The sequence below is a fragment of the Acinonyx jubatus genome, chromosome B2 (genome assembly GCF_027475565.1).
Source record: "Acinonyx jubatus isolate Ajub_Pintada_27869175 chromosome B2, VMU_Ajub_asm_v1.0, whole genome shotgun sequence".
NCBI lineage: Eukaryota > Metazoa > Chordata > Mammalia > Carnivora > Felidae > Acinonyx > Acinonyx jubatus.
Genome location: NC_069385.1, coordinates 137358409 through 137383643, shown reverse-complemented (window position 1 = coordinate 137383643; position 25235 = coordinate 137358409). Strand labels below are relative to the sequence as shown.

The following is a 25235-nucleotide window of genomic DNA, read 5'->3' as shown; positions in this document are numbered from 1 at the left end:
GATTAAAAATATACAGGAAAGTGTTCTTTTTTTTCTTTTGGTGAACAGTTCTCTGAGTTGTAACACATACGTAGAGTTGTATACCTTCTACCATAGTCAGGATACACAACGGTTACATCATGGTGTGCCAGGGATTTTGATAATGAATTCAGTTTCTTCACAGAGAGCAAACTATCCACATTTTTAATTTATGCTTTGTTATATTTTGGTAAATCGTGTTTTCCATTTGTCAAGAAATTATTCCTTTCATCTAAGTTGTCAAATTTATTGCCATAAAGTTATTTATAATGTTTCCTCACTGTCTATCTCATGTCTGTAGGATCTCTGAAAATATCCCCCTTTTCACTTCTCATATTGATTTTTTTTTTTCTTTTTACTTTTGTGATTAGTCTGGCTGGAAGTTAATCAATTTTAGTAATCTTTTCAAAGAATGAACTGCTGCTTGTTTTCAGATTCATTGATTTCTGCTCTCATCTTTATTTTTTCCTTCTTTGTCCATCCTTTGGGTTTAATTTGCTCTCCTCTTCCTAGATGACTGATTTGAAAATTTGTCTTCTTTTCTGTTAGTAGGTGCCTCCTCTTTTAGGATTATCATGTCTACCTAATGAATATACCCTTTAATTATGATAAAATGGTCCTTTACCTCTGGCAACTCTCCTTGTTACAAGTCTGCTGATACGGATGTGACTACAATAGCTGTAGGCCGTTCAGACGTCAATCACCCACTTGTGCTGAATCCTCCTGGCTTAACTACATGGCACAGATTTAGGTATATAATAAATACTTTCATCGTTACATAACTCAATACAGACGTTCCCCGACTTAAGATGGTTTGACTTACGATTTTTCAGCTTTATATGAGAGCAAAAGTGATACGCATTTAGCAGAAACCGCAGTTTGAATTTCGAATTTTGATCTTTCCCCGGACTAGGATATACAGTGTGATCCTCTCCTCTGATGCGGGCCGGGCTCTGTCGGCCATGTGATCACAAGGGCAGACGGCTGATACACTGACGAGCATTCTGTACCCATGTGGTTACTCTGTTTTTCCCTTTCAGTATAGTACATAAGCGTTCTGAGCACGTTTAAGGTAGGCTAGGCTGAGCTATGATATTCGGCAGGTTATGCCTATTAAATGCATTTTCGAATAAGGATATTTTCAACTTAAAGTGGGTTTATGAGGACATAGCCTCATTGTGAATCAAGGAGTATCTGTATTTTGTTATTTCCGTTTTATTTCCTTCAGGTTTCTTTAATAGTAAGTATTTTTAATTTCCAGAAATAGGGAGGATTTTTAAAATTTCCTTTTTTTTAATTTTTAAAATTTTCTCCATGGGTGTTACTTTATTTTCTTTAATGTTTATTTATTTATTTTGAGAGAGACAGAGAGAGAGAGAGAGAGAGAGAGTGAGAGAGAGAGAGACACAGAGAGAGAGAGAGAGACAGAGCCAGTAGGGGAAGGGCAGAGAGAGAGGATCTCAAGCAGGCTCCGTGCTGTCAGTGCAGAGCCCAATGCAGGGCTCGAACCCACAAACTGTGACATCATGACCTGAGCTGAAATCGAGAGTTGAGAGTCAGATGCTTAACTGACTGAGTCACTGAGTATTGCTTTAAATATTTTGAGGCCGTTTTGTTGGATGCACATATATTCGTGACCGTAAGACCTTTTTTTATTAATTGTTCCTTTTGCCAGTATATAATGTCCTTTGTGGTCATTTATAATGTTTTTTTTTTTTTTTTTACCTTATATTCCATTTATTTGATAATAAAAGCGCTACCCTGGATCTTGTTTGTATTTCGTTCATATTTTTTAGTTCCTTATTTTCATCTTTGTTTTACGCTTCATTTTATTTATTTTTTTTTAATTTTTTTTTCAACGTTTATTTATTTTTGGGACAGAGAGAGACAGAGCATGAACGGGGGAGGGGCAGAGAGAGAGGGAGACACAGAATCAGAAACAGGCTCCAGGCTCTGAGCCATCAGCCCAGAGCCTGACGCGGGGCTCGAACTCACGGACTGCGAGATCGTGACCTGGCTGAAGTCCGATGCTTAACCGACTGCGCCACCCAGGCGCCCCAACACTTCATTTTAAATGGATCACTGTTTTTCTCCCACATATTGTATATAGTTTGGATGCAGTATTACTGTTACTTGAGTAGTGACTTTATACCCAATTATAATTACTTTTATTAATAAGACTTTTTTTTTAGCTTTGTCTAATGTTTTCTACATGCCATTTATTTTTGCTGCTGCTGCTGCTTCTTTTTTTAACCCTTTCCTTCCTTCCTTTGGCTAGATTGAATTTTCTTTGGCTAATTTAAAAGAAGATATTTTATATTATTCGTATAATTATTCTTACTTTTATCTTAACCTAAACTTAGCTTTCTCTAAGACTTACCAGTGACTTCATTGTTCCCCCAGTTACTCCTCACCTCATAACCATTAGACCTCTCCTGTCTCAGACTGCTGTTTTTCCAAATTTCTACCCTTCTGAGTTTCTCCAAGAGTTTCCCTGACTACTAGTGTTTGTTAATGGCCAGCACTCTGAGATGGGTATCAGTCCGCAGCCTGTGCAACTCCCCCAGCTTGTTTGAAACCAGAAGTGACTTGACTTGATCTTTAAGAAAGTTAATGCTTCTGGCAAAGTGAAGGGTAGATTTCATTGGGGTAACATCGGAGGCAGAGGTACCTCTAGGGGTCTTCTGCAGTAGTGCAGAAGAGTTTATGATAGTGGAAGTTCCGTGGAAGGATCGATGTGTTTGTACTTGAGGCGTGTGGGAGAAAGAAGTCGATGGAGCTAAGCCTGAGTGGTAAATATGTTACATTTCTTTATTTTTCAAGTTCCAGTCACATGATTTCTTTTTTTTTTTTTAATGTTTATTTATTTTTGAGACAGAGAGAGACAGAGCATGAACGGGGGAGGGGCAGAGAGAGAGGGAGACCCAGAATCGGAGGCAGGCTCCAGGCTCTGAGCCATCAGCCCAGAGCCCGACGCGGGGCTCGAACTCACGGACTGCGAGATCGTGACCTGAGCTGAAGTCGGACGCTTCACCGACTGAGCCACCCAGGCGCCCCTTCAGTCACACGATTTCTTACGAGAGTTTTGCTGGCAGGGTTAAGTGAGGTAAAACATGTAGAGTACATGACATATCCTGGTATAGAAATGATCATGTAAAAACTGGACGGCTGATTTCCACATTTCTGTCTCAATGGCTGTATGAAGGGGCGTAGGAAGGCGGCAGGTGCTCTAGAAGTGTTTTTGTTGTTTTTGCATTGGAGAGCAGGGGATAATATAATTCTTTTATTTGTATTCCTTGTCATTTTGAATTTGAACTGCCGATGAGACATCTAGGTAGCAGATAATTGGGTATATCCGTCTGGAGCTGATAGAAGACAGGGTTTTGAGAGTAGTTAGTAAAACTATAGGGGGCCTTCTAGCAAGACGTGACGGGGGAGAAAGAGAAGAGGTCCTTGGAAAAACATTTATAGAATGGATTTGGAGGAAGAAGATCCATCAGAGAAAATTAGGAGGCCTTGAATCTTTTTTTTTTCCAAAGATTGATTTATTTTCGAGAGAGAGAGAAGGGGCGGAGAGAGAGGGGGGGGACAGAAGATCCAAAGTAGGCTCCACGCCATCAGCACAGAGCCCAGTGCTGGGCTCAGACTCTCGAGCCATGAGATCATAACCTGAGCCGAAGTCAGACGCTCAACTGACTGAGCCACCCAGGTGCCACTAGGAGGCCTGGATTTTTGTCCCATTTCTGACACTAACTAGTTTCCTTAACCTTTTAAGAAACAATCTTTTCAGGGGCTTCTCTCTCTCTCTCTCTCTCTCTCTTTTTGAGCTGTTCTCTCTCTCTTCCATTCTCCCCCTCTCTCTCTCTCTCCCTCCCCCTTCCTCCCCCCTCCTCCTTCCTATGTTCTCTTCCTCCATTCTTCATTAATTTCACAAATATTTCATGAATACCTGCACAGAGCACAGAACCCCAGAGAAGGAGCACCTAAATCAGACTGGGGAAAAGGGAGTCAGAGCAGGCTTTCAGAACACATGCCCTTCAAACTAAGCTTTTGAGAACGAGGAGTGATTTAGACAGCCTGTGCAAAGAGAGACCAGAAAAAAAAATGCAGAATGGTGTATGGACAGACAGGAGTAACAAGCAGATCAGTGAGTCAGGCCTGACAGCGCAGGAGGGGCCTTGTGTGCAAACACGGGACCCTGGATTTTATCCGGAATGTAATGCAAACCCCCAAATCCACTGGAGGACCAGAGACAGGGCTGTGAAAAGTCACATGTGTCGTTTAGAAACCTCATTTTTCCAGTGCTGTGCATGTGGCATGATAAGGGAGCAGGTGGTGGGCAGGGAGACCAAAGAGGAAACTGTTCTAGAAATTCAGGTGACAGAGGAATGTTTATTTAACGACCGTGGAGCACCTGCTCCATGCTAATTGCCGGCCTGTGTGCCAGGGATCCCGCGTGGGCCAGGACACTCAGGCCCCTTATTCTCAGGAAGCTTGTGGTGACCGTGGAGATGACAGGCGTGTAAGAGAAAGCAGATTGGAGGGATGTTAATGAGACAAGATCTAAGGACCCGAAGGTGAATCAGACCTTGGAGGTGAGTGAGAGGGCAGGGCCTTCTGGTTTGGAGAGCTGGGTGGACCGCGGCACCACTCGGTGCCCTGGGGAGCCCGGCAGAAGAGCTGAGTGGGGCTTCCAGGTGGAGGTGTCCAGCATGTGCTTGGAGAAACATCTCTGGACCTCAGAAGGGGCCTCTGCGGCTTCTTTGTGTACTAGATGGAAGAATTGAACTAGTTGTTTCACTTACTTGATTCTCTTCCCTTCCATGACTGCATTTCAGCGTCTGCGTCTGACAGGTGTTTCACTAAAGACCAGACTTCCTTCTACATCTCTGCAGAACCTCATAAGGAGCTGGGCAAGATGGTCGAGTTTACTGATCGTTTTAGGTGGATCTGGAAGCCAGTGCTATCGATTTCATTACTCACTGCTGGTCCTTGCTTTCCCCTTACCCTTCTAGTCGCTACCTCGACTTTGGCTTGCTGTGTGAATTGCTGTGGGTAGTTGTGCCATAGTCTGTCTATCACACGCACTCTGAGGGCTTTGGTCCACTCTGCGCATTTTATAGAGAGAAGAGACCTGGAGGGTTCGTGAGGCTTCCAACGTGCTGGTGGAGCTAGGATTAGATCTCTTAATTCACTGGTCCCTTTGGTACTGCCTTCCCTCCCCCTTGCAGAGTGAGTTCTTAGGTATATATTTGTGCAAGAGTTTGGAGATGACTAAGCCTGTGTATGTGGCTTTGAGACTTCATGTCAAGATTGCCAAGAAGCATTGGATTCCGTTAGCTGTGACGTAGGCAGGCGGCCGTCCTTGGTGCCACCAGTTGGATTGGGGCAGCTCTCTGCCCACACGCCCTTGTTTGGGGTGCCCTCAGGAGGCTGTCAGGAATCCTTTTACCCCAGGTGTAGAGTCCTACTGTGCTGTGACTTCAAAGCAAAAGCAAAAAGTGCAGAAATGACCTGCCGGAGTGTGAGAAGCACTTCTTGCTGGTTAAGAGTTTCAAGTGCGAGAGAAAGAGACGTGTTGAAAGGACATTTACTTTCATCAGCTCAGAACATCTGCTTTTTATTCTTTAAAAGGAAGCAACACCTCAAATTACAGCAGTCCCTAGGCAGGCAAGCACTTGAGATTTTGATCTGTGCAGATTCTTCGAGGGGCTGCCTCCCAGAGCTTTTAGGAGTGATTTGTAGCACTTGACAGATTTTGGAGGATGACAGACAGGTTTTGTGGGGAAGGGGAGAGGGCAGCAAAGACAGGGGAGGAACCGCTCTGTGAAACAGCAAATGAGCCTTTTCTCTCCTACCTGGGTAGAAGTAGAAGCTGTACTCAGCAGACCCCGGAGACCACATTAAAATCGGAAATGAAAACCAAACGCCGTTTTTTTTTTTTTAATAATTATTATTTTTAATGCAGTGCCCACCTCCAGAGCATTCCTCCAGCGTGGGCTGCATCGTAATTTCCCCTTTTATATAGATTTCATTTTTTTTTTTTTATTGTGCTGAAATATACATGGCATAAAACTCGGCCACGTTAACTGTTGCTAATGTGGGGTTCCGGGACATCAAAGCCATTCACAGTGGTGGATGTCACAGCTGTCCTACATTTGTTCTTTTTATTTTTTATTTACTTATTTTTCCCTTGGGTAATTATTTTATTTTTTTATGAATATAATTTATTGTCAAATTGGCTTACATAACAACACCCAGTGCCCATTCCAACAAGTGCCCTCCTCAATGCCCGTCACCCATTTTCCCTCTGTTCTTTTTGATTTGAGGTGCAGGTTTCCCAAATTAAGCACCTTAGGAGGCAAAGAAGCATCACCCCTAACCCCAGAGCCCATCGTAACATTAGAATGGAGCTGGTAGGTGCCAAGGGTTTTTTCTTATTCACGTGCTTTTGTTTAAACCTAGCTGTGATACTGTTCTAGGAGGCTGTAACGTGAATTTCAGAGTTGTAAGGAAATTTGAAGATGGTTCACTCCATTCCCCTGTTTTTAGATTAAGAAATGAATAGCCCAGAGGGACAATGGCTTGCTTAGCTGGGTCCAGAGCCCAGGTGCTCTGTCCCCTGAGACCACTGCCCTGGGCTAGTCGGTCTTTAGTTTCAAAATGTGGTATAAAAAATTCATTGGCGGTTTATTTTTAGGGTAATCTCTCTCTCTCTCTCTCTTTCTCTGTGTGGTTTCTGTGTCTGGATTTTTTTGTTTTTTTTAATGGCGTCTTCAAACAGGAATTTGTTGTAAGCAAGAAAATCACAACCTTATTGTTTACCAGCCATGACCTTAGACGCTGACATTCACTCCTGTCCTGCCTGTGTTCGGATATCACTATACCCAGGATCTTCCTTCTTTCTCCCCCACCCCCGTTTCTTCTGCTGATTGTAGTAAAACCAAAGTTTAAAGGTGATCCTTGTTTTTCCCCAGTTGGGCTTTTCCAGACAGTTGCTCTTGCTTCTTAAGATCTGTTTCCCACTTAGGGAGATTAGGTGAAAACTTGAGGAAGCAGAGCCTTGCAGTTAAAAACACAATGTCTGCTTACCACTGCACACCCTCGGGGCCGGCCTGCCTGTTCCGTCTCCTCTCCTGCCTCCCAGGGCCCACCCGCAGGCATTTCTCACCTCCTCCTGCCCACATCGGAGGTCTGTGGGAGGTGGTTAGGAAGCCGGAGGACTGACGGGGAGCTCGGGGGGGAGCTGGGGTATATTGTTTGGGTCGGCCATGTAAGCCTTGTGCTGCTGTGTAAATGGCCACGATTCAGGCGTTATCTCGGGACTTCTGCTGGGCACCAGACAACCCGATCTCCTGGTAAGGTTAAACTTGGCCCTCCCCTCCCTCCCGCCCTCTTTGATCAGCCGGGAATGGCCCCGGGGAGGGAGGGCAGGAGGGAGGGGGAGGCCAGAGCACAGCGAGATGTGCACTCGGCAGAAACATAATAACCACACAGGCGGAACAGGGAGTGTTTTCTCAGTCTGTACCCCAGATACAGAGGAAGAAGTCCATTCCCGAATCCTTGCCCGAGCTCATTCTTAAAGGGTACCTTTAAGACACCTTCGCTGTCAAGAGCCTGCCCAGACCATCAGCTTGGCCGGCAGCCACGGGGAAAGTCCGAGAAGACCCCGGGATTGGGAGAGAGAGGCTAAAAAGCATGCACTATCTGCCACGTGTGTTTCGTAAAAATGTAATTGAAGAAGACAAGAGTAAGCTCCCACTGCTGCCTAATAGCTTATTTTTTTGACTGAGAAGAACGTTTCTTTTCATTCAGCAGATCATTTTAGGTGTCATTCAGTTTATTTTAAGCAGTGTGTTTCATCCTGAGCAGATTAAGAATTTTATTTTTTTAAGCTCTGGACTGTGTTGCTTCGTACAGGGAAACTTTTTTTTTTTTTTTTTTTAACGCCGATGAACAAAATCTATGCGGTCAGGTACTGAATTTTTGCATGTTTGTCTTCTAAGAGGCAACACAGTCGATTCTTCAAAATCATGTGAACCTGACATTTCACTTGGGGAAGTCGAAGGAAGTCGGCGAGGTCTCACGTTTGTTCATGAAAAGACGTGCCTCTTTTCCTCCTTATCACCTTTTAGTATCTGTCCTGCTGGCTGGCGGGCTGTGGTCTGGCTTAGCTCTCTCCCTGGAAGTCACATTGTGCTCCAGAACCCTGTTTACTGTGACCCACAAACAGTTCCCAGGCTTCGTAGCGAGGAGCCAGAGGTAAAGCCATCAAAAAGCAAACGGTGGTTCAGCCCTCCCCGAAATCCACCTGGAATGTGTCTCTGAATTCAGTTAGACCTGTTTGCTCTCCTTTTGCGTCCTCACTCGCTCCTAACTTGCAGTGCCCTGCTCCCCCTTTTTATTTTCACTTTTATCATTTGAGTAGTAACGGACGGGGAAGTAGTTACTCAATTTGTAAAACGTTGGGTGGTGAGGTCACAGATGCCGAGATTAGCCTGTAGTTTGTAACCGTTTCAGACAGACGACAGCAAGATCTTGCCTGTGTATTTCGGAGCTGTTTTGTTGGTCTTTTAAACGTAGTGGTAACAGGGAAGAACAGAGAGGTTGCTTTCTGCCATGGTGCTGCTGAATCCTTGAACACAACCCATCAGCCAATCCAGATGCATTTCAGCAGGCGTGGAATATTTCTTGTCTAGTGGTGAACTGAACATTGCATAGAAGAAAACAGAAAGGGGACTTTTTTTTTTCTGGAAGTAAAGATCAGGTACTAATTTCTGGACAGACCTTCTGTTGCACAAGTTAAATTTTCATTCCTCTCCGGTTGTATTTTCTTGGTGTATTTGAGCTTTCCTGCCGTTTTTTTTTTTTTTTTTTTTTTTTTTTTTAATTTGCTTCGTTGAAAAAAAAAGGCAGTATGGATCACTGTATTTTGTTTTATTAAGCTGGAAGGACAATCATAGAATCTGAATTTTAGAGTTGAAAGGGTTTTAATCTAACTGAATGTTCTAATTTTACAGATGAGAAATCTGAGGCATAGTGAGGTTAAGTGACCAACCTTACAACACACAGCTTGTTTGTGTGAGGGCTGGGCTAAAAACCCAGCTCCCCAGAGACTCCTACTTCACTGTTTTTCTTCATTGGGCATAAGTTTTTAGCTCCAGCTAGGATCTTTTTCTGTTATTGGGATTATTTCTGAAATGGTTGGGTCTTGAAAATGTATTATTTCAAACCTCCCTCCATGAAATCTCATTACCATGTAACGTGGAGAGTGTATTCACACATGCCAAAACAGTCTTTAATGATTGTCAGTGTGCCCTATCTGGAAGTTTTAATCTTCTTTAGAACAAGGTTTATCTGTTTAAGAAAAGCCCAGGGGTGTGTTAAGTGTGGATGGAGAACAATGAAGCATTACCTCCCAGGTCTTGGGGGACAGAGTGGGAGAGGTGGAGGGAGGGGCGTCAAGCACGTTCTTACTCCCATGGTCCATGCAAGTTGCTCAAATAATTTATCAGTGACACCCTTCTTTGCTGCAAGGCACTAATGACCGAGTGATGTGTGTAGACTTGGAGGTTCTGGGCCCTGTTCAAATGAATCACGAACATAGTCCATTTCCAGTGCAGATGAGAAGTTAATCCCGTGGAGGCAGAAGTGGTTACTGTTCCCCCTGCGCCATTACCTCTGTGACATTGTCTCTCGCGGTGCCTTGGGGAGAGATGATCGGAAGGGGCAAACATTGTCTCCTGGTGCTCGTAGCCATAGGAAGTCATGAAGGGTAAGATGTGTGTGCAGGGTGGGCAGTACGTGCTCAGGAAGGGACCTCCTTCTGTCCCCTGGCCAGAGCTCCCGGGGGCCCCGTGGGTCTCCTCCTAGTAGCTGGGGCACCGAGTGCCGGAGTGCCGTGGCTTTGGATTGGTGACAACAATACCCATTGCCTATAAGGACATGATTATTTATTTGGCCTTAGGTGTTACGAAGATGTTTGATCTCCATTGGGCTTTGTTAGAAGTGTATTAGAAAGTCCCAGGGCAGAAATGTTTGGTCCCTTTGGTGGAGGTAAGTCACTTACTCACTACATGAGTACATTGAAAACATGTTTTTTTTTTTTTAATGTTTATTTATTTTTGGGGGGGAGGGGCAGAGAGAGGGGGAGACACAGAACTGAAACAGGCTTCAGGCTCTGAGCTGTCAGCACAGAGCCCAGCATGGGGCCCAAACTCATGAGCCATGAGGTTGTGACCTGAGCCAAAGTCAGACACTCAACTGACTGAGCCACCCAGGTGCTCCCAAAACATTTGAGAATTAAGCCTAGTGAGAGTTTTGCATCTAGTATGAGAGATTTGGGGAGTTGGGGGCAACTACAGGGGGAAAAACATAGAAAAAAGGAATTTTTAAAAAGGAAAAAAATCAGGCTTAGCTCTTCAGAGACCACAAAAAAAGTGCAAAAAAAAAAAAAAAAAAAAGGGAAAAATGCTGTTAAATAGCCATATTCTAAATAGCACCACAGTAACTGGGATCTGAAGAGAATGGAAAGCAGGGAAGGTCTTAGGGAAGTCCAAGGGGAGATTGTAACAGTTTGGGAACATCCTTGTACGTGGAATTTTTTTGCCCTTAATATGTGATACTGTGTTAACAGTATGCTGAGGAATTTTCCCAATTAGCAATCCAAAACGGAATCACCTCACATACGTATATGCTGTCGGTGAGATCCAGTTAAAAGAAAACGTGTGGGTGGGTGGGTGCCTCCTTCTTCCCGCTCCCTCCTCGTCCTGCTGCGGGTGTCCACTTTAATACGATGCAGGTGTGGGTGCTATACAGGTGCCCCTGTGCAGTGTCTTAGAAAGGAGTCACCAAGTTCAGAATTTCCTTAAAACTCGTACTAACAGAGGTATCCTCTCCATACAGCAAAGATGTTAAAGAGACTTTAAGAGCTGAGAGTCTATTGCACTAACGATGTCCCTCGTCTCCCCTCTCTTAGCTTTTAGGGTCAAAACTACCTTTCCCTTGAATACGAGAAGGAGAGAAACCCCTTTTTCCACTATTCCTACGACAGAGGTTTCAAAACTCCCTTGGTTTACCTAAAACTAGGAGCTTCATGACAGGCAGACCTCTGACCAGTAGATCAGAAGGCAGATTTCTTTCATTCACGTGTTCCTTTCCACCAAAGAATGCAACACTATAATTCCTTTGAGTTCCTTAATGATTATTCACTTTTGTTCCCTCATGTTTCTCTAGTAGAGATTTAAATATTTAATTTTGTATACTCCTGGAATTAACTGCTTTCAGAGGGTATTCGTAGTCAGCATATTTAAATGCATCCGGTGCCGACATTGTTAGAAGGAAGAAAAAAAAAAAAACCCAACCACCTCAACATTTTCAGGAAGAAATTATTGTAAAATGAGGTATAAGGTTTCCTAAATAGAGTACAGGATAGTGGACATTAATGTAACCTTTTTCTTGGAGATTTACTGTCATTTCTCTGAAATGATTGCACTGATGTAGTACGTTATGATGCCCCAGAAGCTTGTGATTCTTCCTGATGTCATGGCCTCTGTCCCATTCACTTTTCTTGGTTGCCGTGTCTTTAGAGCTCCTTTTATTTGCCTGTCTGATCTGTTGTAAACTTAAGGGAAACCAGAGAACCAAGCTTATAAAATTACTAGCCTGGATTGGGTACCTGGATTCTTACCTATTGCTTTCCCCACGTTCCACCCTGGCCCATGGTGGTCACGGCCACGTTCTGGATGCTGAAGGCTGAGCCAGGCAGGGAGGAATAGGATGTTATTATGTAAAGTAAGGGCTGCCAGTGTGCATGACGGTTTTTATTTAGTAACAGCCCAGATCGGCATTGGATAAAATAATAAAAATAAATATGATCCCTTCTGTGCTTTAAACTAATCTTGGTTCAGGTTGAATCTGTAACAAGATGGTGGTCTAGGACTTCAGGGTTTACTATGAGACCGAATGGGAGACCTGTCGGGGGTAGACCAGAAGTTTCAGAAGCAATCTTCATCCCAGACAGGGGATTGCCTGGCTGGCATGTCAGGGTTCGTGGGTAGAAGCTCCTGGGGTACCTGTGCCTTCCTCTCTCTTCAGCTCCATTATCCCAGGAGGCAGGGGAGAGGTGACGATCTGAAGAGCATGGGTGTGTGGCTCTCCCATTTTGCTTCTTCCAGCCGGGAGAGGAGCTGGGGAATTTTATGCACGCACCACAACACTCACTGGGCTCACAATGTAGGTAAGAGGACAGAGTAATAAATTATTCCGTGTGCGTGTGTGTGTGTGTGTGTGTGTGAAACATATTTCCCCCCAAAGTGGATACAGAATGAATATAAATCTGACCTTAGGAACTCAAAATATTTTTTTCATAGAAATAGCGTATGCCATGGCTGGGTCCCAGGAAAGCCCACCAAGCCCCATGGTCCCTCAGGGCCATGTCCATCCACTTGGATGTAGTCTGCATAGATCCTTGGTGCCAAAGGCCCTTCAGCTGATGGCACATGGTTATGAAGAATGGCCACTGTGGCTTATAGAATAACAGTGAACAATGTGAGTAGAAGCAGTTTGTTATTCGACTGGTAAAATGAGTGAGGCTAGCAAAGGACCTGATGGGAAGTGAAATCACTTACTGAAGTGGTTCCCAAGGACCCAAATAAGAACTAAGAGCAGAAGGGAAGTTAAAGGTAAAGAGAATTAAGAGTTCTGCCACTGGAGGAAGAACATTCTAACATCAGGGCTGCCTTAAAAATAGAACAAGCTGATTGATGAGGTAATGAAACCTCCATCACCTGAGATGTTCAAGCAGAGGTGAGAGGCCCCTCTCAGGAGGAATTCTCCAGAAGGAAGCCATATATTGAATGGAGGGTTATAAGTCACAACCAGTCCTTTTTCTCCTAACACTGATATATGGTATTCAAGACTCGCATTTGTGAGGTAATGTAACAGCATTGAAATAATTTTAACAAAGGCAAGTAGCCATAGTTTCACAACCCTAATACAGTATAACTTTATTTTTTTTATTTTTTTAAGCTTTATTTATTTTTGAGAGAGAGAGAGAGAGTGTGTGAGCGGGGGAGGAACAGAGAGAGAAAGAGAGAGAGAGAGAGAGAGCAAGAGAGAGACAGAATTCGAAGCAGGCTCCAGGCTCTGAGCCGTCATCACAGAGCCTGACATGGGGCTCGAACCCACGAACTGTGAGATCATGACCTGAGCCGAAGTTGGACGCTTAACCGATTCAGCCACCCAGGCGCCCCAGTATAGCTTTATTTTTGTATTGGATGCCTCATTGCCTACACCTAATTTCTTTATAACAAGAGGCAAAACTTAATAAACACAATGTCATTTTACCACTCTAAAGAGTGTAATATTCACCATTACTGATCTGTTTTCACACTTGTAAGTGCTATAACAATACATATAAATGATATATTCACATTATTGCTGTTCAGGTGTTTAAATTCATTATTAGCAAAATCAAAATCATTTGAAACATGTAGCAATCTTACATAGTTTACATTTTTCATTGTTTTAAGATTTTGACAGTAGTATTTCTGCACATTGGTGGTCCTTGAGGATTAGGCAGGGCAAGGTTCTTTTGACTTTTATAATTAGCATGCTGGATTCCCAGTTTTTCCTGCCCTAGGGTGGGCTGTGTCTTACAGTAAATTCTGCTAAAGGGTGATTGGAGTTTGGACAGGGAGAGCAGGCTTCCGGTTACCAGAGAGAGCCTGTGACTTACTGTCTGTGCTTTTCCTAGGTCACCAATTTTCACAGAATCTGAGTATAATTAAATACACTTTACAATAAACTAGGCTGAATATAATTTAATCTTTCCCTGAAGGTACTTCAGAGTCTCGGAGTGCTCTGGGGTCATGGTGAACATCAATTACCTTCTCACGGTGGGTGTGCAGAAGGAGGCAGATAATAGAGTTCCATCCGATTGAGTCCTGGATGACCAGACATTTGTTCTGTTATCACAGGGAGTCCAATGTCAAGACTTAGGAAGATGCTTAATGTTAAATTCTCAGGCAGGAGAGGATGTGATAAAAGATGAGCTCGTTGGTTTTGAGAGGTTGAAAGTTGACGATAATCATCCCCATGGACGTGGTAGTTTAGATAGAGCACTCTTTAGTGTCTAAAGCTCTCTCACATAACTTGTCACCCATTATTTGATTCTTACGACAATTCTAGGAAGGAAACATGGCATCTGGCATCCCATTTTTACAGTTTCAGTGACTTGGCCAAGATCCCCATAGTATGTAGGTGGCTGTGGCCACTTGAGTCCAGAAGTCAGTGTTCTTGTAAGCATTCCAAAGGGTACTAAAACTTTGTGCAGTGTAATATTTTTGAGTGCCTACTGTGTTCTCTGTGATGTATTTGTTAGCTCATTTAATTTTCACAAAAGCCCTACGTGTAGGTGGATATTGGTTCTTTGAATATTATTATGGCTCCCATGTTTAGAGATGAGGACTCTGACACACATAGGTGAGGGCATGCAACTATGATGGCGGAGCTGAAATTTGAACCCAGGAGCTTGGGGCTGCGTGGCCCAGGCTCTCCCTTTCATGCCACACTGCCACTCTGTGCAGATCCACCAGTGTGGGCTCAGTCGAGAGAAAGCACCTAATACAGTGCTTGTTCCATGGCCTTTATTTTATTTTTTATTTTTATTTTTTAATATTTATTTATTTTTGAGACAGAGAGAGACAGAGCATGAATGGGGGAGGGGCAGAGAGAGAGAGGGAGACACAGAACCAGAAGCAGGCTCCAGGCTCTGAGCCATCAGCCCTGAGCCTGACGCGGGGCTCGAACTCATGAACCATGAGATCATGACCTGAGCTGAAGTCGGACGCTCAACCGACTGAGCCACCCAGGCGCCCCCCATGGCCTTTATTTTTAAAAATAGTTTCTATTATTAATTATTATTATTATTATTATTTATTATTATTATTATATTCACAGTGGCCAAAACCATATTAAAGTTTTTAAAGAACAAGCTATCATATTTGTTTCCCTTTACGTGAACATGTGTGTATTAATTAGATATACTGTCTTTCTGAGTCATTAAAATAGGCACTGTGATCATTATATTTGTTAATATTATTATACCCAGCTGCACTTGTCTTGACTTACAACTTCACAGCATTAGAGAGCCAGCAAGTTGTCTGAGAACGCAAAATAATGATCCATATTATTTGTCGTATAGTTCCTTTGTGACAGTGATAAAATAGAAGCTCGAACTTAAAGGGGGGAAGAGCAAGGTTGCTGTCGATGGTTGCCAGCAGGCCCATGATACAAACTGCACAGAGCTCCTTAGAAAATACACGGTGACCCCTTTTACTCTGAACACACAGCGCCTACAGCTTCCGTTTGTCCTCCACTCCAGCCACATTTGCTTGGTTTTGATCTGTTTGTGCAAGGTAATCCTCTCTGTGATTATTTACCATCCTTCACTGTGCTTTCTTGACCATGAGCTTCAGGCCGGAAGCTCTTTCTAATGCAGGAACTCTATTGGCGTCCCTGTGGTACCTACTTCATAGATGTAACGGGCAGTAACTGCTTAGTAGGTGCTTTATATTTTTAATATACCTCATTTTTATTATAGATACCCCCCCATCTTTTAACATTTTTTTTTTTTTTTACATTTTAAATGGGCATTTTTTCACAGCACTGCATCTGTACTTGGGAACTACGACATCTCTCTTCCTCTTGCCTCATAGGAGTTTATATTCCTTCTTTCAGTGAATTTTACAGAGTTCACTTTGTGCCACATACTCTGTAGGTTGAGGGAATGTAATAACGAGCAAAAGCAGACAGGGTTCCTGCGCTTGGGGAGCTTTTCCACTCTACTTGAGGATGGCCATGAGGAAAAGAGCATATAATGATTTGGGACTGTAACTCCTACTGGGACATTCCCACCAGACATCACCATCATCACTATGGAACATTCCAAGGGTGCATCCCATTTTTTCAGTGCATTTAATTAAATGAAAGACACGGGTAGTGTCTGCAAACACTCCAGTAGGTTGTAATTTGAGTCTCTTTGTCTCCCTTCTTCCCTTCCCTCATTCTTTTATCTCATTCTTAGTTTTGAAAGCTTAGTCGCTATTTCCTAGACCTTTCCTAATACGTCATTTGGGCGACCCAAAGGCAGGACACATGGGTTGTTTGAACTGGGCCAGCGCCATCTACAAAGGTAGTGGGAGAGAGGACGCCACGTTGTGTAGCCAGGTCTTCCTTGAGCTCTAACCAAATTTGTGTTGAGTTCAATCTTTCTGGACAAGTCACTCTCTTTGCGTCTCCATTTTCTCATTATTGGGATAAGGAGCTGAAACAGAAAGATTTGCTAAGGTTCCTGCCAGTTCTGCAGTTCTGTGAGTCACCTGTTCCTGAAAAGTTGAGTGTACTTATTTCAATAAATGGGAATATATTTTCCAAGGAGCCTGGAAATCTATTTTCCAATTATCCTCTCCCCTGGTTTATAACTTATCATCGATGTGTTGTGGCTTCTAACACTGTTGCTGCTCTAAGCCCATCAAGAGGTTAATTACCTGTGAAGAATGAGATGCTGCTGGAAAGCTGTAAAACGTTTGAGAGAACTTTGGAGCTAATCTCTTTGGTAATGTGAATGAATAAATGCCCTTCGTGTATCTAGTTTCTGGGAGGAGGCATAGCAGTATTGGGCATATGTACTGGACAAAGTCAAGTTGCGGTAAGAATTGAGTATTGAAGATCGTGGTCAAGCACATCAAGGATCATCTTCTTCCTCTCAGAGGTTATTCAGTTGGAGCACAAATCATGCTTTTAAAAAACAACCGGACCCTTCCATGTTCCCTTAGGCATCCTGAATAGTACCATTTTTTGTTTGTTTTGTCTTGCTCTCCTGCCGTGGGTAAAAACTCTAAACGAGGAAAGAGATGAGGAATTTATTTAAAATTTTTTTTAATGGCCAACCCGGTTCATCTTCTTTTCTAGTCTTCTCCAGCTGGAATAGAACAGCTCCAAGCCCCAAACTTGCTTTCCCGTGACTTCAGCAGACCTCATGCATTGCGGTTCTAGAGCACTGCCTGGTGCTCAAGCTTTGCCTTAAAGAATGAGTGTTGTCTTGATTTGCTCTAAAATATGCCAGACAGGAAATGCCCCCTGCATATAGGGAGGGTCGTGTGTTTCAACACACACACACACACACACATCACTAAGCACATCTATTCCCCGTATTTCCTTTCAGTAAAGCACCTAGAAAAAAGAGAACGCTGTCTAACCAGCTTTTGGTGGTTGCCAGGGATATCATTAGTGGGAATCTCAAGATACTAAATTTAATTTTATGAAGTACTTTATTGGTAGTTTTGGAAGGGCATTACTTTTTAGGTAACCCCATTTGTCACTGAACGGGAGGGAAGCAGAGTGGATGCCACCCGGAATGTTTTGTGGAAAGCAGACCTATAAAGAATTCCCTCTTTTCCCCATTACCCTTATATTTTTGGTTTGCTGTGTTACGTTGCATCCAGCTGGCCATATTCCATCCAACGGGATGTTACAACTCGGGAAAAATTCTCAGCCTTCAGTGTTAAACAGTACTTTAGCTGGTGCTCTATGGAGAAGGCCAGAGTTGGGGCTTTTGGCCTGTCATCGATAAAGACGTCTCCAGCTAGGGAAGGCTTGAACTGTTAACTTGGTAATCCTTGCACCAGTTTGCCTCTGGAGCCGAGCTTAGAGCCTTTATTCTTTCTGTGACTTCAGAGCCGTTTCAAGAATTCTTTCTTCATTTACTTGGCACTAAGCATGTGTTTCTCAGGTTATAGGGAAGGATAGATTCCCAAAAGACAGACGTTGCGTTTCTTTTCAACAAGAAGGTTTTTTAAGTAAAGCTAATAAATGATATGTCTCATTGTCGTGGAAATTAATCAGTATTTTCCCCCCTCCTGTCTTGATCCTTTTTACTTCAGATAGCCACTGTGATACAGTCTACAAGAATCCCCGGAGCTTGAAAATGAATTTAAGAGCTAATGTTATTAGAAAGTTCTCAAGTCAGTGATACAGGAACCCAGGGACACGTAATCCACAAGAGGTCCCTTGGTGAACTGGGTTTTCAAGGACAGGTGTTAAAGTGGCCGTATGAAAGTACAGTTTCATTTTAAAGTGACCATATGAAAGTACAGTTTATATTTTATTTGGTGAGGATTTCTGGTGGAGAATTTTTTTTTTTTTTTTGGTCTCCTGGTTGCTATGGCAATACTGACTTAACAGAGTTTTGGTGACCTCTCCAAGTACCAAATAAAGTTATGATAAAGGCGTGCAAATATCAAGGAAATCATATGTGTCCTAAATACAAATATCTAGATTAAATTTGTATTCATCTTCCTCATGGTGTTTGTTATCGTGTGTGTGTGTGTGTGTGTGTGTGTGTGTGTGTGTGTGTGTGTTTCTTCTTTTATTCTAGGCTGCCTGAGGAAAAATGCTGATTCATAGTGTCATTGTCTTTTGTTTTCCCAGGGAAATTCTGGGTCTGTTTCTGAGCTCATTTTTGTACAGCCCTGAGTTCAATCTCTGTAGATAAATCTTTATTTTTTTTCCCTCTTACAGGCACAAGGCATTTTGCTTTGTTTATGTTAATAAATGTCAGGCTAGTCCCAAAGAATTAGAAGAAATGCCAATCATCTCCTAGGACTCTTGAGCATGCTTTTTTTCCCCCCCCTCTATTTCTTAATATATTGAACTTTTTAGAGTTTACAGTTTAGTAGGAGTATGAAGGTGATATCAGAGATTCTAAGATTTTACTGAGAGTATCTAGAAGGTCTTGTCCTTACTGATCGAGAGCACATCTACCAGTTAGCCCCTTGTGGAGATTTTCTCATCCCCAAAGTAGAAAGTTTAATTTTGGAAAAGAAGAAGTTTTTCAGATATGTTCTATAGATTTTGCTACAGTGAGGTGAAGGGCACTTTCAGTTGAAAGTACGTGTCCCTACTTCCTACACTAGCCAGCAGACAACTTGACTTCCTGGTTGTAATTACATGCCAATGGCTTGGTGGCTGTATTGTTTTAGAAACTGAGTTCATCATGGACTCCCTGAGCATGTGCCCTGATTGTTCCCGTGAAGATTGTAATTCCATCCAAGGCTTACAGTGTCATCGTAGAAACTAGATGGAATTATAGCCCCGTGCACATTTTGGGAGGCTGTGTTATTTATGGAGATAGTTTATAAAGTTAAATAATTTTGTAAGTATCCTGAAAGTACTTGGGACTTAGAAGCATCATCTTGGCCACATGGAAGGTTCTTGGTAAATATTTGTTGTTTATCTGGTTGACTTCGTTGACGTCTTTAAATAAATTACATTAAAAAAAAAAAAGTCTGGGGAGGCTGTGCTTGTATTTTAGGACTTAAAAAAAAAAATCTCGCCTTAAAATGCTTGTAAGGCCTCCTGCTTGTTAATTGATGGGAAAATTGGCTTCCCGTATGAATATATTTTTTAAGCTTTTTTTGTTTCTAGCCTAGAGTGCAAAATCAAGCGGTTCTAGTGGCCAAGGATCTTTATTTCAGAGAAGTCTGCCTGTCCGAAGTAATTTCATTTTACATAAACGTCTCTTTTCTACATAATGTTCATAAACCTGTGTCTCGCATGCCTTTGAGGTGGACCCCTAGGAGGTGAATAATTATACAACCAGAAGCTTTGGCTGTCTGTTGGAATATTGGATGGATGCCTTTCTTACTGGTCTTAATTAGGGAAAGAACTGTTAAGATAATTCACTAATTCATGGTGTGTTACCAGATTTGAAATGGCCTCTGTTTTTTCACGCCTTTGGACATACTACTTCAGAAAAGTCTAAGGTTGGAAGTTGAGAAAGATACATCATATATTTCAGAATCTGATACGGTTTTTCAGTTGTAGGCTCTGTGTTATATATTCTGGGATGCTTATATATACTCTGTGTAGCAAATGATTACTGAAAATGGTAGTGCCTGTGCCATCGTACCCTGCAAGATAACTACCAAGAAACGAAAAGTCAACCTATTTTGGGTATTCTTTTCAATTTGCATGTTTGGGGAATTTGCACGTGTGTAATGGAAGATTCTTCAAAGGTAAAGAAATTTCAATTCAGGAAATTCTGTATTATGATATTGTTTTAATTACCAGAAGCACATAAAATTTATAGAAGATTGTATTAATCGTCTACTTATGAATGTACTTATCCATGGAAGCATTCCGTTTTTAAGAGTTTGTATGTAGAACAGAGCTGACCAATAGTCAGGTAGAGGTCAAGCCGCTGCTTTCCGCTCTTTCTTAAAGAATTTGTTGAAAAGGAAAACACCCTTGCCTCGTGAAATTATCCTGTTGTTTGAGGGCTTAGTAACACTTGGAGAATGTTTTAGCTTTTAACAGTTTAAAGGTTGAACAGTGACTGGGCCCTCTGTTTCCCAATTGATTTTGATGCAAACTCTAAATTTTTCTTTCTTTCTTTCTTTCTTTCTTTCTTTCTTTCTTTCTTTCTTTCTTTCTCTCTTTCTTTCTTTCTTCCTCTTTCTTTCTCTCTCTCTCCCTTTTTCTTTCTTTCTTTCTTTCTTTCTTTCTTTCTTTCTTTCTTTCTTTCTTTCTTTCTTTCTTTCTTTCTTTTCTTTTCTTTTCTTTCATTGCCTGTAAACATTTTATATGAGCTATATACCTTAGGCTCAGATTTAACTAGACATTGATACACCTTACAGTTAACAACAAAAAAAGCAGTATTCTCTCCTTCAGCTTCTCACAGGGAGTGAGTCCTGCTGGATCTTGTAGAAGAAGTCGACTTTAAAAGCGGTGAGTTTTTTTGTGTGTGGTGTGGGTGTAGCAGCAATATTGTGCATTGCTTTCAGCAGGGTCTGTGGGTGGGGAAACTACCTGTGGTGCCCTCACTCGTTACTCATTCAGTTGTTCCTCACCAGAAAAGGGGAAACCCAGCACCCGTACCCACTCATTCTCAATAACAGGGCTGGGGGATGGTGAGGTGGAGAGCCACTGTCATTCGGCAAAAGCCTGCATTGTAGAGTTTATTTTACGATCATTTTATATTCGAGCGACTGTACAAATGGCACTGGGAAGGACATGGAGTACCATAGGGAACAGAATTAACAGTGAGTGCACCGATCTGTTCACCCGACATCAGCAGTGGACGCAGTTAAGTTCTTTCCATGTAAGGAGCGATTCTTGGAGGGGCGTCTGGGTGGCTCAGTCGGTTAAGCGCCTCTTGATTTAGGCCCAGGTCATGATCTTGCAGTTCGTGAGACTGAGCCCTGTGTCAGGCTCTGTGATGACAGCACTTGGAGCCTGCTTGGCATTCTTTTCTCTCTCTCCTTCTCTGCCCTGCTCGTGATCTCTCTCTCTCTCTCTCTCTTAAAAATAAATAAATAAGTAAGCTTAAACAACAAAAAAAGTGATTCCTGGAGCCAGAGGTTGAAGGGTAGTTGTTTGGGATTCTCTTTCTCCCTCGTTCTCTGCCCTGCTCGTGAGCTCTCTCTCTGTTTGTCTCTCTCAAAAATACATAAACTTAAAAAAAAAAAAAAAAAGAAGTGATTCCTGGAGCCAGAGTTTGAAGGGGAGTTGTGTGTTTGTGTGTGTGTGTGCGCGTGTGTATGTTATTTATAGAAGTTAACAAATGCTTTTGTTCATTGACCATTTCCTTGGTCAGAAGACTTCATTCGGTGTACTTCTCGTTTGCTTTCTATGAGACCTCTATCACCTCTAGAATATGAAGGTGAATGAATGAAGAATCTGTAATTTGTTTTTTTATAAAACACCCCTAATTTAAGAAAGGTGACACTTGGGGACACCTGGGTGGCTCGGTTGGCTAAGCGTCCGACTCTTGGTTTCAGCTCAGGTCATGATCTCACGGTTCGTAAGTTCAAGCCCTACATCAGGCTCTGTGCTGACAGTTCTCTCAAAATAAATTAAAAAAAAAAAAACTTTAAAAGAAGAAGAAAAAACCTCAACCTTAAAAAGAAAAGGGTGACACTTAACTTGCGTCTGCTACTAAAAATTTATAGGTTATGTGATAAATTCAAAGACATTGAATTATATAGCCATAGGAAGTCATTATCTGTAACAGCAGAGCCTAAGTGGCTAAAGCTTTACTGAATACCCAATACTGACTACAGGTCACGAACGTCACGGGCATCTGGCGACACCAGGCACTGCGTCGAGGTCAGGCTTGTCATTAACTGCTGTGTGGCCTTTGGCAAGTAACCCAACTTCTCTGGGCCTTAGGAAACATGAGGAAGTTGCATTATATCCATGGTTTCCAGATGTGGCTTCAGAACCCCTGGGAAGTTCTGGACCCTCCACCAGGTGTCTCCCGAATTAGTCCAGGGCTTGGGGGTAGGGAGGGAGGTTGAAGCCCAGGAAACTGTGTTATAGTAGGCTCCTAGGCGTTTCCAGGTCATGGGACCCCTAAATCAACTGATCTTTAAGACCATTTCCAACTCTTACATTTTAGCCAATCCCTCGAAAAGAAATGGTCGTTGGTCAGCAGGAAGCAATCCAGTAAGTCGAGTCTCTACGAAAGAGCACTTTCAGATGGGAGGGGGGTATGGTTTTGGTCATTTCCAAGGGCTGCTGCTTGTTTACTGTCGGAGAACTCGAAGGTCTTTCCAGAGGCATGGAGAGGAGAGCATCGCAAAGGTTATTTCTCTCTCCCATCTCTCCTTGAGAGACACTAGGACACAGGAATGAAGGAAGTCCCTGGAGTGGAGGGTGACCTCTGGAGTCTTCACGTGATCAGTCACGGGCTGGATTTGTTGACCCCGTGGTCTGCGTCAGACTAACAGACAAACGATGAAAGAAGCAGCCCCCCGTCAGCATGCCGGACCAAGGAGGGGCTGGGAGCAGTGTGCCAGGAACCCTGTCCCTGCCAACGGCTGTGACAGCTCGTCGGCACCCACCCCTGCAGCCTGGGCGCAGATAACATCTCAAGGGGAAGGGGACGGGGAGCAGGGGAAGAGCACAAGGTTGCGGGGACCCGAAACGGCAACATCCATGGTGGCGGCGGAGCCGTTTGCCAAGAAGAAAAGTCTCTGGCACTAGATGCCAAGCATGTTTGTACTAGAACGGGGTTCAAAAATTCAGACAGAACGCTGTCTGTTTTTAAGGGCTCCCGTGAAAGGTTTGTTTGTCCCAAGCCTACATCCAAGAGTCTGCCTGTCACAAACAGCGTCAGGGAGCCCCCGGACCCCGCCGGCTAAAATCTCCAAAAACATGCGAGGCAGAGGACGCGGGTCTTCAGCTGTCTGATGAGGAATGAGCAGTCTGTCTCCTGAGCGTCTGTGCCTTCCGAACACGAAGGAGGGCTCCGCGTCACAGGTGCCTGCAGGACGGTCAACGGAGGAGGAGAGTCGCGATAACCTTCAAGGCACTGATGCTGAGAAACTGCCCTCTTTCTCCTAACAGCCGCGATTAGTTTTTGGAAGGCTGTCAGTGCAGGAACCCAGGGCCGCGAAGCCAGAAAGCAGCTGTGCCCCGATGCCTGCGGGGCGCTGGCCCACGGGGCACCGCGTCCGCCCTCCACCCTGTCTGCATCCAAGGTGAAGACCGCGGCATCTTGCTTGCGCCCAGACTCACACGCGCACCTCCAGATCTGCACTCGGAACACACAAGGACGTGGTTGGTTGTGTGACAGAAGGAATCCTTTTTGGTAAAGAATTTTTTTTTTTCCTTTGCAAGAGCAGTATGGAAGAGAGCAGAGGGAAGGATGCCTTTCCACTGGCGCTTTGGAAACCTGGAGCTCATCAGCTTTCTGGTTGGTTTTGGCTGTCAGGGTTCCTTATGCCAGAGCCACTGCGAGCCAGGTTCCTCAGCTGCCTCCTGACCCGTGTTGGCAGCCTCTTAAAAATAACTGTCATTCCAAGTTCAGCTAAAATGTATAACCCAACAAATAAATACATAGAAAGCTTATGAATAGAAGCTGCAAAGTGAGAATTAACGGACCGGAGAGTAACAGCCTTGCCATGAAAAATACTATAAAACACTCTTCGGAAGGTTGTTGCTTGTGTTATTACTTGTACAGTAAATGGAGAGCCCTTGACCCATTTCCCGTGATCCGTGATTTCCCGTTTCTCTGCCGGGAGGCTTCGAGTAGCTGATCCCTTGCAGACCGAAAACAAAAACAAAAACAAAAACAAAAACTTCGCCACCGGTGTGGGCCAGGCCTTGTGCAGGAAAGCAGCTCAGCGTCCTGCTGAAGGAAAAGAAGTGACACGTTTACATCATCCCTTCTTTTCCTTCTAGAGATGTCCTGTCTTAGTGTGAATGGGAAATCCTCAAATACACGATTGCATGATTTTTGCTGATCGCGACTGTGAAAAATGAGAACAAGCAGCCGAGAGGAGAAGGCAGGCTCTTCCCGTGGGACCCGATGTTCGCTGCGTTCAGACACGGATGTTGTCAGGCGTGGGGGACCCTCTGAAGAACGAGCAGCTCGCCGACACCGATTCCAGAGTCCGTTGTTCTTTACCTTTGGTGGTTGTGTTCGACCAAGGCTCTTACCAGCGTTCCCATCAGAGAGGAGAGAAGACGTCGAAACCTGTGCGATGGGGACTCGTTTTGTTGCCCAGAGCAGCTTTCATTTTCAGGGCTCGTCTGGGTTCGGAAGAGTGAATGTTGGTGCTTTCCTCGTTCCTCCTTCTCCCCCTCCCCTCCCCGCCCCCGCTGCAGCTTCTGTTATCTGCCATGCATATATTTCATTTGGCATTTAAGGGCACGGTTCTGAAAACTGCTGACAAATAATCTCCATTTCACATTTTGCTGCCACTGTGGTCTCACTGCAAATGCTCTCTGCGTGTTCTTGGGAAGTTGTATAATTGCAGGTGCTCTAGTTTGCTGTGCGGTATGCTCTGGTGACTAATGGCCTAATCAGGACTCGAAAAATATATAAACAGTTCAACAGAAGCAATTGATTCACTGAGCTCTTTTCATCCGGACAAGGGTGAGCTAATGGGAATTAGAAAGATGGAGGTGTGCAGCCTTTGATGCGTTGCCGCGAGAGCGTTCCCACAGACCCCGAGCATTATTTCTGCTCACTGATGCCGTGTGTCCCTTTTCATATGCATGAGCCTGCAGCCGTCCTAATTGGCTTTGCTTGGTATTCCCTGATGTGGATGTTGTACGCCTTACAACTTTTTCCCTTTCCTCTAAACACTCCTGAGTGTGACAGCTTTGGGGAGGAAGCCTGTCTCCTCTTGGGTGTCCCCTGTGGG

The 25235-nt window shown here is 43.6% G+C and overlaps 1 protein-coding gene across 17 annotated transcripts in view; it reads left to right on the top strand.

Moving 5' to 3' along the window:
* The window catches only part of ATXN1 (ataxin 1), a 415717-nt gene that overhangs the window by 53711 nt on the left and 336771 nt on the right, over positions 1–25235 (top strand). For 2 of the 17 annotated variants that reach the window (XM_053223187.1, XM_053223188.1), the window contains exon 3: positions 20752–20808. The exons of 14 other annotated variants lie outside the window; for them this stretch is intronic. The gene's annotated coding sequence lies outside the window, so the exon portion shown is untranslated. Of the gene's footprint in view, positions 1–4184; positions 7377–20751; positions 20809–25235 lie in introns of those variants that run through there. One more of the 17 variants, XM_053223189.1, reaches the window with a different exon arrangement.